This window comes from Macrobrachium rosenbergii, chromosome 50, assembly GCF_040412425.1.
Source record: "Macrobrachium rosenbergii isolate ZJJX-2024 chromosome 50, ASM4041242v1, whole genome shotgun sequence".
NCBI classification, from domain to species: Eukaryota; Metazoa; Arthropoda; class Malacostraca; order Decapoda; family Palaemonidae; genus Macrobrachium; species Macrobrachium rosenbergii.
The window spans coordinates 34,124,579-34,139,800 of record NC_089790.1 but is presented as its reverse complement, the minus strand read 5'-3'; the positions used below and the strand labels follow the sequence as shown (position 1 = coordinate 34,139,800).

The following is a 15,222-nucleotide window of genomic DNA, read 5'->3' as shown; positions in this document are numbered from 1 at the left end:
TTATAACTTGTAACAATTGACTGTAGGAAGGCCAGTACAAGTTAAAAGAGGTGATATTAATAGAGTGCTTCATGATTTGTATGATTAAATGTAAAACCTCTATTACAGGAGTCAAATAATGATATGGATTTTTTTTTAACTTTATATACCATAATATATCAGTTTTATCATCATATCCAAATATAGAATTTTTAAAATGTTAATTTTTTTTATACTTATTTGACTTGAGGGTGGCTTCCAACATTTTTTCATAATATCTCATTCAATAAAATTGCTGCATATTTCATAAACGAATACATTGAGGAGGCAGGATGGATCCCCTCACTATCTCACTTCGCTAACTTTCGGATATTAAGGGGATTCTGTCTATCTCCTATAGTTATTAATTTTTAAAATATCAGTACATTTTATTGAATGATATATGGTGAAAAAATGTTGCAAGCCACCCTAAAGTCACATAAGTAAAAACATATACTAATTATTTTTAAAATTCGTTATTTTGATTTAATGACAGATGTAAATGTTTCGTTGCAATTATCTGATTATAATGTTTTACTGGTCTTTTTAGATTAAGTCTTGAACATTATAATCAAATTATATAATATAATTCAGCATATTTTTCGTACGGGTTTCTAACGTGTTATGCAGAAAACACTTCATTAAATAAATTCTGTGAAATCCCATGTCTCCTCCATGCGCTTTTATATAAAAAAACATCAACAACACGGATAACTTCGGTAAATAACCGTTATATTGATATTACATTTTCTGACGGCAAATCTTGTGCAATGTGGGTTTTTGGCCATCCTTATTATAAACCTAACCAGACATAAGCTCAGGTGAAGTTAATCTACAAGCATTAAAAGCAACAATTTCAGTGCCTGTAAAACTACATTTCTACTCACCATCTCGTTCACTAACATCTTCGCCACAGCCATCACTGCTAAAAACAACCAAGTGAGAAGTGATCACTCTGAAGGGAAGATGAGCCATGTAATTTCCCCTTCACCTCAAATGATTCTCTGAAATTCATGAAATTCATGTCAAAATAATAGCTGAAGGTCATTTACCTACAAGTAAAAATGGTTAGTGCAGGCATCTACAGTTATTTATAAGAAAACAGCAGATGAAGCTGGCCGAAATCTATCTAGCTGCTTTGAGGTCATATGCCAGAACTGATGTTAAAATATTGAAACACAAAACGACATTTTATTTCGGAAAATGTGACAAAAAATTGGAGAAATGTAAGTCTTCTTCTTCTTTCTCTGAATCTTTTCCCACTTCTATGTGGGGTCGATGTTTCTGACAGCTTTCCTCCACCTGGCTCGGTCAAACACATCGTCCTCTGACAACTGTTTGTCTCTCAGGTCTTCTCTAACTACATCCATCCACCTTCGCTTCGGTCTTCCTCTCGCACCGCCATCTACATCACTCTCCTCCATACATATGTCTCACCCGTTCTTTGATAGTTCTACGACTTAGTAGTTCCTCTTATTCTTTCATTTTTGATCCTGTCCATTTTTGTTACTCCACACATCCACCTGAGCATTTTCATCTCTACCGCATCCAATTTCTTCTCTTGCACTCTCTTTACCTGCCATGTTTCTGCTCCATACATCAAAGCTGGTCTCAATACTGTCTTATACACTCTTCCTTTCCTTTTAGATTCTTTACCTGACATCTTTCTCCAATTTTCCATCCAGCCTGCACACTGTGTTATTTCTACATCCAAATTTCCATCATCAGCCAATGTTGAACCAAGATACTTAAATTTTTCTACTCTGTTCAACCTTGTCCCTTCCATACTAATCTGGGAGTCTTGATCTACATTAAAACTTAGATATTCAGTCTTCTTCCTACTGATCTTTAATCCTCTGTCTTCCAGTGCCTTCCTTCATTGCTCTAGCTCTGACTACACTACCCTTCTGTTGGTGCTGCATAACACGATGTCATCAGCAAACAACATGCATCAGGGGGATTGATCCCTTATTCCTTGAGATAGCACACCCATTATCAGGTCAAAAAGATATGGACTTATAGCAGATCCCTGATGTGAGCCAACTCTTACTGGTATCCATTCAGTTAACCCAACACTGCTTCTAACCTGCGTTTTTGCTCCTTCATACATATCTTGGACTAACCTCGCATACTTCTCCGGTGTTCCTTTTACTCACATGCACCTCCAAACCTCTTGACGTGGTACTCTATCGGATGCCTTTTCCAGATCTATGGATACTATGTGCAGTCCTTTCTGCTTTTCCCGGTGTTTTTCCATCATCTGTCGGAGGGCAAACACTGCATCTGTCGTTCCTCTTCCTGGCATGAAACCAAACTGTTCTTCACCTACAGATGTTTCTTCTCTAATTCTTTGATCCATTATTTTTTCCCAGATTTTCATGGTGTGAGACATTAACTCTATTCCTCTGTAGTTTGCACAATCCTGGATGTCACTCTTCTCTTTATAGATGGGCACAATAAAGCTTTCTCTCCATTCTTTTGGTATCTTTTTCTGACTATATTTTCTTTGCTATGTCCCATATCTTTTCCTGACTGTATATTTTCTTTGCTATGTCCTACAGCATGTCTATTCCTTCTTCTCCCAGGCTTTTCCATACCTCTGCAGGAATTCCATCTAGTCTTATTGCTTTACCTTTTTCATCTTCTTTAGTGCCTTCTTTACTTCCTTCCTGCTAATAGTATGCGTCATACCAAGGTTCTGGAATCTATCTTCATTTAACAGGTGTTCATAACATTCCTTCCACCTCTTCTTTATCTTATCCTCGTTGCATAAAACCACTCCATCCTCACTGGGGGAAAGTAAGTGAAAGGCCTTTATGACTTTATTTTTTATAAGTAACTTAATCATCGCGCAGAGCACAAATTCTCATCGGACAGGCCTGTAGTGATTTCTTCCTCGACGGGGAATAGAAGAAGAAAGTATATCTTTTGAAACGACAGCTTCCCGAAAATTCAACAGCATAAATCCTCGAGGAAGACAAAGCATACTTATCTTCGTTGTAAAAAATCAACGATTCATGAAACGAAGGAAAATCAGACAAGAGATCCTTTACGGAATTAAGAAGCCTGTCAGTGGCGCAGGAGGATGTGGTTTGATATACAGCCGGAGGTAGCAGAAGGTGAAGGATTTATCTTCGGAGACGTCTTCAGGAGAATAAGATATAAGTTTCAAGAGATTCTGTGCTACTCAGAGGGAGGGAGTTTCTGGGGAATAAAAAAAAAAAAACAATAGTGGGCAGCAGGTGATTGATTTCTGTCTGCTTTGTTTTTCAGAATGGCTGAGATTATATGATGATTTGTATCTATCTGTTTATCTATCTATGCTTCTACCTATTTATTTTTCTGTCTATCTACCTATCTGTGGATGGGTATTCTGTGTAGATATTGATGAGCATTCTGTGCAGATTTATGAAGCGGCTGATGACGAAAGGATGAAATATGCTCTTTTTTCAGTGAAAAAAAAAAAAAAGATGAATGACAGTGAATGGGGTTTTGTTAATCTTAGGAGGTAACCCCTGTAAGGGACGAAGTCTCTCTCTCTCTCTCTTTCTCTCTCCACACACACACATGTGTATGTATATATATATATATATATATATATATATATATATATATATATATAGAGAGAGATATAGAGAGAGAGAGAGAGAGAGAGAGAGAGAGAGAGAGAGAGAGCTTCGTCCCTTATACTGGGCAGCCCCTAAGATTAACATAACCCCATTCACTGTCACATTCATCTTTTTATTTTACTGACTAAACGGCATTTTTCATCCTTTCATTATCAGCCGCTTCATATATCTACACAGAATGCTCATCAACAGTACGTCAGCCCTCTGCAAACACTGTGCAACTTTCCACTTTTTAGCAAGCATTCTTGTACTCTCTGGATGTTATGGTACTTCCCTTCCATAACCTCTGTTAACTACCTGTAGCTACCAGTGTCATGGTTATCCTTTTCTTGCTTTCAAAACGTTCGAATTATACACACTACTCACTCAACAGCTTATGGTCTCAGTTCTCTCCACGTGAGCAAACCATATCAAACACTAATTCATTGTTTCACCTACATTAGCCATTTCGCCACGTTTCTGTCCTGTACCTACTTTTCACCGTTTTAACCCTTCAATTCATTTAGCTGTTTCTTGAAAATTTTCTAACACTTGCATTCAATGTCCACATTTCATTTCCATAATGGCGAGTTAGTACTCTTCTGTTTAATGTCATCATTTAAAGCCTCTCCTCTCTTCAACATTTCAGTTGTCCGCCTCGTATCCGTAAATAATCTCAATTCTACATCATTCAGAGCTGCTTTTCTTGCATTCTTCAACTTGAAAATGCTCACTCCATCAACACAAGACTTTATACTCTGTATGTATCTTCTCCCCATATAAAAACCTTTGTTCGAAAAACAATTTTTTGCATTATTTTTTCACTATGTTTGATCTAATTATAATTTTCTCTATTTATAAATTAAAATTTTTGACACCTTTAACATTACATAGTTTTTTTTATATCAAACTTTAATCTCATCATCTAGTCTTAACTACATTCAGTGCTACATTTTGATCACCTCATTTCCTAAGGAGCCTACTTTTCATTTACCTCACTTTCACTTCAGACATATCTCCAACCAATGATTTTCTCACTGCTACATCCGTCTACTTGCTATTCTTTCTGCTCGAGATATGTATAAACACACGACAATCGAAAATGAATGCAGTATCATTCTTTAACCATTGGTTTATGCATATCATTTATCTAGCAATAATCATAATTTCATCTGAAAATAGAGTTATCACTTAAGATATATACGTCCAATTTATAAACCTGGTTTCTCTAAATACGTCTGGTTGTCGTTACGGTATACAGGTGGGTAGTGTTGTAGGCATTACTTAGGTTCTCTGCAGCGTCCCTACGGGCCCTAGCTTCAACCCCTGTCATTCCTTTTACTGTACCTCCATTCATATTCTTTCTTCCAGTTTACTCTCCACCCTCCTCTAACAATTGTTTCGTAGAGTAACTGCGAGGTTTTCCTCCTTTTACACATTTAAACCTCTACCCTCAACTTTCCTTTCAGCGCTGAATGACCTCATGAGTCCCAGCGCTTGGCCTTTGGCCTAAATTGTATAATGTGCATCACTGTAGTATCTCAAATCAAAAAGTGGATTTTCCTCTATAAACGAAGGCTGACCTAAGATGAACCGAGCTTATTACAAATATCCAAATATACGTATTTGCAGGAGAAAGTATCAATACGTTTATTTAGGCATTAGGTCACATAAATTTTTTCATTCGTGAAAATAAGTAAAAGATACAAGAAGAAACAATTTATGGCCTACCATTGCCCATTCATTAAGCCAGAAATTTGTCAGTTTTTTTCTTTTGCCAGTATTTGGTTAAGTGGTCCACTGAATGAGAGAGAGAGAGAGAGAGAGAGAGAGAGAGAGAGAGAGAGAGAGAGAGCAAATTTAAACAAATTATATCAATACTTTACAACTATACTCCTCATCTACCTTACCTTCGGTACGACCATAAAACTGCAATGTTACTGATTGAATGCATGACACTCACAAGATTAAATCATTTCTTTGCCCCCTCTAATAACAACTGACACGATACACATCTACAAAATCCTGTATCAAAACACCTCGCTATATTCAACAGTAAGTGGTGAATACCATAGCGATGACCAGATGTCTCTCTCTTTCTCTCTCTCTCTCTCTCTCTCTCTCTCTCTCTCTTTTCTTTCGTAGCTACTCAACAATCACATATCCATAAGAGGGGGAAATAGAGTATTTGTTTTATTAATAGAAGTTCAATAGCATGGGCCGTCTTAAGCAAATACTCCTCGTGTTTGCGGATGGCGAGAACCTTCCGCGAGTCAGTTCCTCGAAGGCAGGAGAGAGAGAGAGAGAGAGAGAGAGAGAGAGAGAGAGAGAGAGAGAGAGAGAGAGAGAGAGAGAGAGAGAGCTTTTGAAATCCCTGTTGACACTAAGCCTCAGCAAACCAACGATGGCTTCCTTGAATGAACTCAAAAGGAGGTAAAGTGTTCCTGAAGGAGATGTCCTTGCACGTTAATAATGATTCTCCAATAGTAATAGTAGTGATTCTCGAACAGTGTCCTCTGGAAGAAGAGGTTCTTGTACCTCAATAACGTTCCTTCAATAGCGCCATCCGAAATGAAGAGGTGTGTTTACATGGCATATATCATCATAAAATAAACTACAGCGTTTGCAACTAGTAATAAGGATAGTTCAATCTGATTTTCTTTGTGAGATTTGATGGACAATACAGGTAGAAACACACGTCCCGAATTGATTTTACTTTACAGAAAAGACAAAGCGCCCTATCTCACTCCTACTGAAAGAGCGTTACTTAAGGTTTTCTTTTCCTCAATAGGGTAACATCATCAGCCCAGTACAGTCTCCTGATATAAGAAATTAAATAAAAATTAAATAAAACAAAATAAAATAACATCGTATGTATAAATTCATAAGACAAGAAGTGAAATGAAAATACCTCCAATGCAAATACAGATTTTAGGTGTACAGTATGCTTTCCTGCTAATTTCGGTTATTTGTAGCTGCTGGAACATTTCGTATGCTGCATTTATGCGCTTATCTACTTTGACAACTTTTTGGAATATTTTTTAAGTCAATCATTATATGCCTTATCTTAATTTTTATATACAAATAGGCATTGTATTCTGTTGAATACAATGCTCAGGTGGGCTCTGCCCATAATACGAGTTTATATATATTGTGAATAATAATAATAATAATAATAATAATAATAATAATAATAATAATAATAATAATAATAATAATAATAATAATTCTCGAATAGTAATAGTAGTGATTCCCGAACAGTATCCTCTGGAAGAAGAGGTTCTTGTACCTCAATAACGTTCCTTCAATAGCGCCATCCGAAATGAAATTCCTGAAGCCGAGCCAAGTAAGGGACTCTGGGAAAACATATGGAGCAATCCGGTATTACACAACAAACATGCAATATGGCTCCAAGATGTCAAGGCAGAAGAAATGGGGAGAGTAAAACAAAGATTCGCCGAAATCACGACAGACACAGTCAGACACCAACTAAAGAAAATGCCCAACTGGAAGGCCCCAGGTCCCGATGAAGTACATGGATACTGGCTCAAAAACTTCAAGGTCCTACACCCCAGAATAGCAGATCAACTCCAGCATTGTATCACAAACCACCATGCATCCAAATGGATCACCACAGGGAGAACATCCTCAGTACAGAAAGACAAAAACAAGGGAAATATGGCAAGTAACTACAGGCCTATCCTATCACCTGCCTACCAATAATGTGGAATTTACTAACAGGTATCATTAGTGAAAGGCTATACAACTACCTAGAGGATACAAACACCATCCCCCACCAGGATACAAACACCATCCCCCACCAACGGAAAGGCTGCAGAAGGAAGTGTAGGGGCACAAAAGACCAGCTCCTGATAGACAAAATAGTAATGAAGAATAGTAAAAGAAGGAGAATCAACCTAAGCATGGCATGGATTGACTACAAGAAAGCCTTCGACATGATACCGTACACGTGGCTAATAGAATGCCTGAAAATAGATGGGCCAGAGGAAAACACCATCAGCTTCCTAAAAAATACAATGAGCAACTGGAGTACAGTATTTGCAAGCTCTGGGATAAGACTAGCAGAGGTTAACATCAGGAGAAGGATCTTTCCCCACTACTCTTCGCAGTAGCCATGATTCCCATGAAAAAGCACTGCAAAAGATAGATGCTGGGTACCAGCTCAAGAAAGGAGGCAACAGAATTAACCATCTGATGTTCATGGACGACATCAAACTGTAAGGTAAGAGCATCAAGGAAATAGATACCCTACCCTAATCCAGACTATAAGGATTGTATTTGGGGACATCAGGATGGAGTTTGGAATAGAAAAATGCGCCTTGGTCAACGTACAAAAAGTCAAAGTGACAAGGATTGAAGGGTTAAAGCTACCAGACGGGAATAGCATTAAACACATAGATGAGACAGGATACAAATACCTGGCAATAATAGAAGAAGAGGATATAAAACACCAAGAGATGAAGGACACGATCAGGAAAGACTATATGCAGAGACTTAAGGCGATGCTCAAGTCAAAACTCAACACCGGAAACATGACGAAAGCCATAAACACATGGGCTGTACCAGTATCAGACATGGCGCAGAAGTAGTTGGGTGGACGAGGGCTGAACTCCGCAGCATAGACCAGAAAACTAGGAAACACATGACAATACTGTACACAAAGCCTTACACCCAAGAGCAAATACAGAGACTATAAATAACACGAAAGGAGGAGGGGAGAGGGCTACTAAATGATAGAAGACTTACGTCAAATCGAGAGTAGAGCACTGAGGCAATATCTGAAAACCAGTGCAGACGTGTGGCTAGGGAGTGCATGGGAAGAAGGACTGATAAAAGCAGACGAAGACTCAGAAATATATAGAGACAGGAGAATGAAAAACAGACCAGAGGAATGACACAACAAACCAATGCACGGACAGTACATGAGACAGACTAAAGAACTGACCAGCGATGAAACATGGCAATGGCTACAGAGGGGGGAATTCAAGAAGGAAACAGAAGGAATGCTAACAGCGGCACAAGATCAGGCCCTAAGAACCAAATATGTTCAAAGAACATTAGTTGGTAATAACATCTCACCCATATGCAGGAATTGCAAGATGAAAGACGAGACCATAAACCACACAGCTGCTGTACAGAAACAGTAAAAAAAGAGCTATGATTCAGTAGCAAAAGCATTTTCTGTGCAAGAAATTCATTTGAGATGTGATAGAAAACAAAATAATAATTTGGGAAAAAGCAAACAGATAGGGTTCCAGTGACAAAGACAAAAGTTGATCACCTAATTGACAAAACAAGAAGAAAGTATACGACCTTTTTCTCCAGAGTAGATGAGAAGGAAGGAAAAAATTGACATTTTCAAGGGAAAATGCAAAGAAGGTGACCAGTAATAACCATAATCACAATGCTAGGCTTCGATATGTTTGAAAAGGAACCTGGAAAATCCACGAAATGGTTTCAGTCGTACACTGTTAGAAATAAACAATAACAAAAAGATAGGAATAACACACTATAAAAAATCACTCAGTCAAAAACATAGACCCTAATTTAATTAATAATTAAAATTAAGTTTTATTCTTACCACCTTGCCTTTTTAATGCCACCAGAAAAAGATTGATGGAATAGAGAGTCTTAAAATAATAATTTAAAATGCAAAAAGATATTCCAGTCAGAAAACAGGGATTATCTGGTGAAAAGAAAGAACATAAAAATGCAACATTTTCTAAATAATAAACAGTGACCAGGGTGTATAGAAACATATGTTTCCCACATCCTGAAATGGATGGAAACATGGAATAACAAAAAGATAGAATAACACCTTCAAAAACAAAAACAGAATTTATCCCAAAAAGTTTTATTCACCAGGGCAGATTGATGGAATAGAACGTCAATGTTTATTACGCGAGAACAGAGATATAAATAAAAAAATGGTTAACCTGTGTGTATGAAAAATGAAAGAAAATGAAATAGGAACTGAACTATTAATTCCAAAGCAGGGTAGTGGAGGAGAGAAAGTCATCATATACTGTATGGTTCCAAATGGTCTTTGATGTGACACACTCACAAAGCAAATGAAAGGATGATGCAGCTAAGTATGAGAAGTGTTTCTAAAAGAACGAAACAGCAATCATTACTGTATCATCCGCAAAAACACTAAAAACATTGAAAGCGATGTTTCTATTTTTTAACAGTATTTAATATCAAAGCATTGACATTTAAAGTCTTATTATATAAATTTTATCATCTTTATGATAGTGTCATTCCCCATTTCACTAATGGCTCCTCTCCTGCCCTGTGCTTTCCCCGACTTTTTCCATTACACTATCCATAATGATATAAAGAAGGCATGGAGACATAACACACTCTAGTCTTAGCCCACTTGTACATCAAACCTAACACTCCTACGCCTACAAACTCTAATAAATGGTTAACTTCCATAGCAAAATACTTTTTAACGCTCTCAACAACTTAACATCCGTACCATACATCTTCAGCAATCTCCACATTGCCTCTATCAGTTCTATCAAAGATTTCTTCTAGGTTCACGTATACCACATACGTCTTTTCCCATTCCAAATTTCTCACACAACTGTTTCAAAAACACCTGAATCAAACATCATCTTCCCTGTCCAATACCACATTGTTCTTCTATCAAATTCTGTGTCTTGCCTTCTCAATCAAAATCCTACCATACACTTGACTTGGTACACTAAGCAAAGTTATACCCGCTCTATTTCCTAGTCTCCTTTATCACCTTCACCCTCATAGAAAGGAACAATTGTGCCCCCACCCATTCTAATGGAGCCTTTCAACCATACAAAAATACCTTACACATACTGGTCAGCCACTTTATCAAAATTCCACCACTGTATCAAAACAGCCAACTTATACTCCCACCAGTACATAGTGTCTTTCTAGTTTTTTGGCCTCTTCATTGCCCTCCTCTTGACTAAACCGTAAATTCTACAAGTATTCTCATATTTTATTTAACCCTTTTCACTCCTGTGTCATTCATTTATAATTTCATCTATGTTCTACATTTAAAAAAATCTCAGCCGAGGATTGCATTTTTTCAGGCAGAACCTCTACAATTGCATCCTTTATTTTGAGACTTGTTTCTTCATTAACCTTTCTCCTTGCATTTACTTCCTTATAGAAAAACTTATTCTCCCTAAGTCCTTGGTCACCTTCTTTCTTCTACTCATTCTTTTATTATATGCCTATTTTTATCTCTTTCAACTTCTCAACTGCCTATTCCATCATCCTGTACTTCTCCACACAAGCCTTTGTTCAGTCTTGCAACTGCACCTAAAATAATCTCGTTTTACCATTCACTACATATCTCATTTTCTCATCCCATGTTCTTATTTCCTCCTCATCAATCTACTTGTCTACATGACTCTTGGATGTATATTTTCAACTCCCCCATCTCCAATTTCAAGATCCATCTATCCGTCAAATAATGATCAATTATATCCCCAGTTACTCTTCTCCTCATCATCACGTTCATCAAACTTTTCCACCCACTCTGAATCTATACATAATCTAACAAACTTTTTCTCACCATTTCCTCAATCCTAAGTGTGTATGTATATTCTTAACATTCTTAATATTTCCAAACCATTTAAACAAGAACTTCTCCAGTCTCAAATACACCAGAACTCCCCTTCTGCTCACAATGTCATCGCCTATACTTGCATTAAAATTACCTATATTACCAATTCTTTCATATTCTCACAAGTCACAAAGGCAAGGTTCAAATTATCCCAACAACATACTCTTTCGGTTTCATTCTTGTCCATTTCAGGAGCATACCCACAAACTAACAACATTTTCTTCTAACATGCTCAATATTGTCTATACAATTCTTGAATTAACACATCTGCACCTTTTCACACAACCCCAAACTACATGAAACTGCAAGTATTACTGTACACCTATCTAGCTCTACACTTTTCAGCTACCCCAGTCACAATCACCTTTTGTTCTTTCCATTCCAATAAACATTGTCCTTTTACCTGTTTCACTCAGGGTGAAAACTTCCAGTTTTGTCTCCTGAACAAATTGCTACTTTACATTTCCTCTGTCTACCACAACCTTAGCCATTCAGTACCCAATATGCATCATCCTTTTTTTTTCCTTGTTATTTATAACTAAATTCATGGCATGAGGCTTCATCACCTCCGGTATCCCCAACCATCTGGTGTCATCCACTCCACTAAACTTGTGATAATGCTATTATTTCTCAGAGAATACTACAAATTGAGAACATGATTCCCAAGGAATCATCTGCTGTTTAGTGGGCACTAATTCCCAAAATGTGAGTACAACCGCTCACTATGCATTCCTTTGCCTTGGCGTAAATTATAACTGCATCCCAAACCACTGGCACTTCCTACAGTGAAATGGAATTACCACTCACTACTAATGCAGTAGCAGCCCTCAACAGAGACTAACCTGAAAAATACTGTGGTTGTATACGGCCTCAACAGACAGGCTCATCCACCACCGGGGAACATATGCCTTCCCACTCCTTGTCCACACAGCAGTTTCAAAACCCTCAATTAGGCATCAATCTGCCTTGGGATATTGTGCATTTGAATCCCCAAACTAATGGCACTTCCCAGGAAAACAGTGATCAGCTAATATTGTTTAATTAATATACAAGTCATATATATATATATATATATATATATATATATATATATATATATATAAATACATACATATATATGTGTATATATAATATATATATGTATAAATATCTATATACAGTATATATATATATATATATTTATATATATATATATATATATATATATATATATATATATATATATATATATATATATATATATATATATATATATATATATATATATATATATATTATATATATATATATTATATAAAAATATATACATACACACACGCACACACACACGACTTTATACTCACGTACCCATGTATGCACATCATACGTGCTGTGCTTATATTATATCGGTCTCCGCATCACCATAACCATGTACTGACATGTAAGTAAACAGTGACATTATTATATACGTATTTACGATTTGCTATGTCTGCCTATATATCTTTAATTTCTCTGTTAGCCCAAATCTGCCGTTTGTTCTTAACTTAAAAATACTGGACTTATATTTCTTTAATTTTTCCATGTTCTCTATTTGACCTGAGAATTATTTACATTATTCACAGTTTTCGTTGCCTTAATAGGATGTTGACAGAATCATTTCCAAGAAAGGTCAAACTTTTATCTATAACAAGCTTTGGCGTTATTTCCTAGTTACTTAGTTCTCTTCATTTGGGGAAAAATATATATACGTCAAATTACCTTACGATAATTTATCAATCTATTGCAGTGCAAAATACTTTAAAAAATATGAAAACATGAATTTAAATCACAGATACTCTGATAACTTTTCAATAAAAAAAGGAACAAAAATGCCCTCATGATGCCACAATCATATTAATGGAACAGAACAGAATAGAATAGAATAGAATAGAATAGAATAGAATAGAATAGAATAGAATAGAATGTAGAATTTAGGCCAAAAGGCCAAGCGCTGGGACCTGTAAGGTCATTCAGCGCTAAAAGGAAAACTAACAGTAAGAAGGTTTGAAAGGTGTAACAGGAGGAAAACCTCGCAGTTGAACTAGGAAACAATTTTTAGAGAGGGTGAAAAGTCAGATGGAAGAGAATATGAACGGAGGTACAGTAAAAGAAATGAGAGAGGTTGCAACTAGGGGCCGAAGGGACGCTGACAAGACCCTTAAGTAGTGCCTACAGTGTACCACGTGAGGTGCACTGATTGCACTACCCCCCTACGGAAATAATCATGTTAATAAATATTGAGAAGAGTCATGAATAAAATCGTTCAACCGTCTACACTTAGATCTTCATTTCCTGAGACCAAATCATCAGCACTAAAGCATTTAAAACTCATCCATTAAAACCCAAAGCTTTCGTGTATCATAACCAGCAAGAAAAAAATCTTTCACGAAATTTGGCTTTATTTGTATCACTTATAAAGCTCAGTATCCCTTGCCAAAGCTTGCGTGTGCTGTACGGCCATTTGGATGGTGATGGTGAAGGGTGGGGGTAGGGGAGAGTGGAGGGGGAATAGGGAAGGTTCTTTTGGTAGTAATATTTCCTCGATGCATATTCATTTAGCGGTTGGCAAGGATGAACCACTTCCATCTATTCTCATTAGCGCCTTAATACTATGGAGCGATATTAAATGGTGAAAAATATCGAGAGATTTGTTAGCGCGCTCGCAGGTCCGAGCTTTAGAGATTACCGCGGGGCTTATTGCTGCTTAGATATTGAGGGAATTTAAGATAATAATTTTTCATTGTGAAATTACTACGTGTTATTAAATTGCTGCTCTAATCTTTGTTGCGTGCGGCTGCATTTATTACAATCACCTGCTGGATTCTTTTTTTTCTTTTTCATGATTCGGTTTCATTACCATCGTCCGGATTAAAAGACTTTTGGATAACGCGAATTAGCTCTCTTTTTTCTCTTTTTTCCTTTCTCTTTGCCTGACCTTTACTTTTCCGCTCACTATGCATTTCAATTATTGTTGCATGTCTGCTGCAGCAGTAGGCTTATTACACGCTGTATTAGAGGTGAAGGGACTGATTTCAACTTTGAAGATAAAAATGAATTTTCTTTTAATTTCTAAAATCACTGTCGCACCCTATAGGCAATACAAGAGACACGAAAAATATAGATATGCTCCCTGTTTTCTTCGGCTAAAATAGAAAGTAACTGAGAAGGAACACGTGAGGAACAAATAATAATGAGTTAAAGATAACCAAAGAAAGGTCGAAGGAAAATTGAGAAAGCTGGGAAGATAATCCCGAAGATGATCTTCCATCTTTCTCTCTTTTTTTTCCCCCAAGGAATAAAGGAAGAGACTACATAATCGACGAAGGGTAATCACGATAAAGAATCCGTAAGAAGGGAATAAAAGACAATAGGAGAGACATGAACTTTAAGTGTCAAGAAGATTCCTAAAGATGTTTGAACGCGATGAACGCTGAGAAACATCGTATCGTAAGACCAAGTTAAACGAACAAAGAGTGTAGAAAAGCAGATTATTAATTACATAAGACGTAGCGCGAAAAAAATATATAATTAGAAAATTAAAGAAGATGCACAAATATCGAACTCGTCGGGAAGGAACACACGAGCTGGGAAACCATATGATGGACTGGGGATTTGGAAGAACGGAAGACGAAAGAATCTCTCTCGTCAAATAAAAGATTAAAGGATTTTGTGTAAAAATAATATGAGGGAAACTGGAATACCTCAGGAACTAACATGCAATAATAAAATGAATACGAGATTGAAAAAGTCATGCCATGTTGATGGAGCAATTTATCTAGGCAAAAGATGGCAACAGAACCAATGAATACTGGAGAACGTGAAGTATGTTATACCTGGCAAGTACATAGATATATATGTTAATGCGTAAGGACAATAAGTACTGGCAAATGACAACATACATACAATACCTACGTACGTCAAGCTAGTTTAACGCACAACAAA

The 15,222-nt window shown here is 36.7% G+C and overlaps 1 long non-coding RNA gene across 1 annotated transcript in view; it reads right to left on the bottom strand.

Annotated features, from left to right (window-relative positions):
* Positions 1 to 796: 796 nt before the first annotated feature.
* The window catches only part of LOC136832895 (uncharacterized), a 72,928-nt gene continuing 58,502 nt past the window's right edge, over positions 797 to 15,222 (bottom strand). Inside the window, exon 3 of the long non-coding RNA XR_010851354.1 lies at positions 797 to 1,022. This is a non-coding gene — a long non-coding RNA (uncharacterized lncRNA). The remainder of the gene's footprint in view (positions 1,023 to 15,222) is intronic.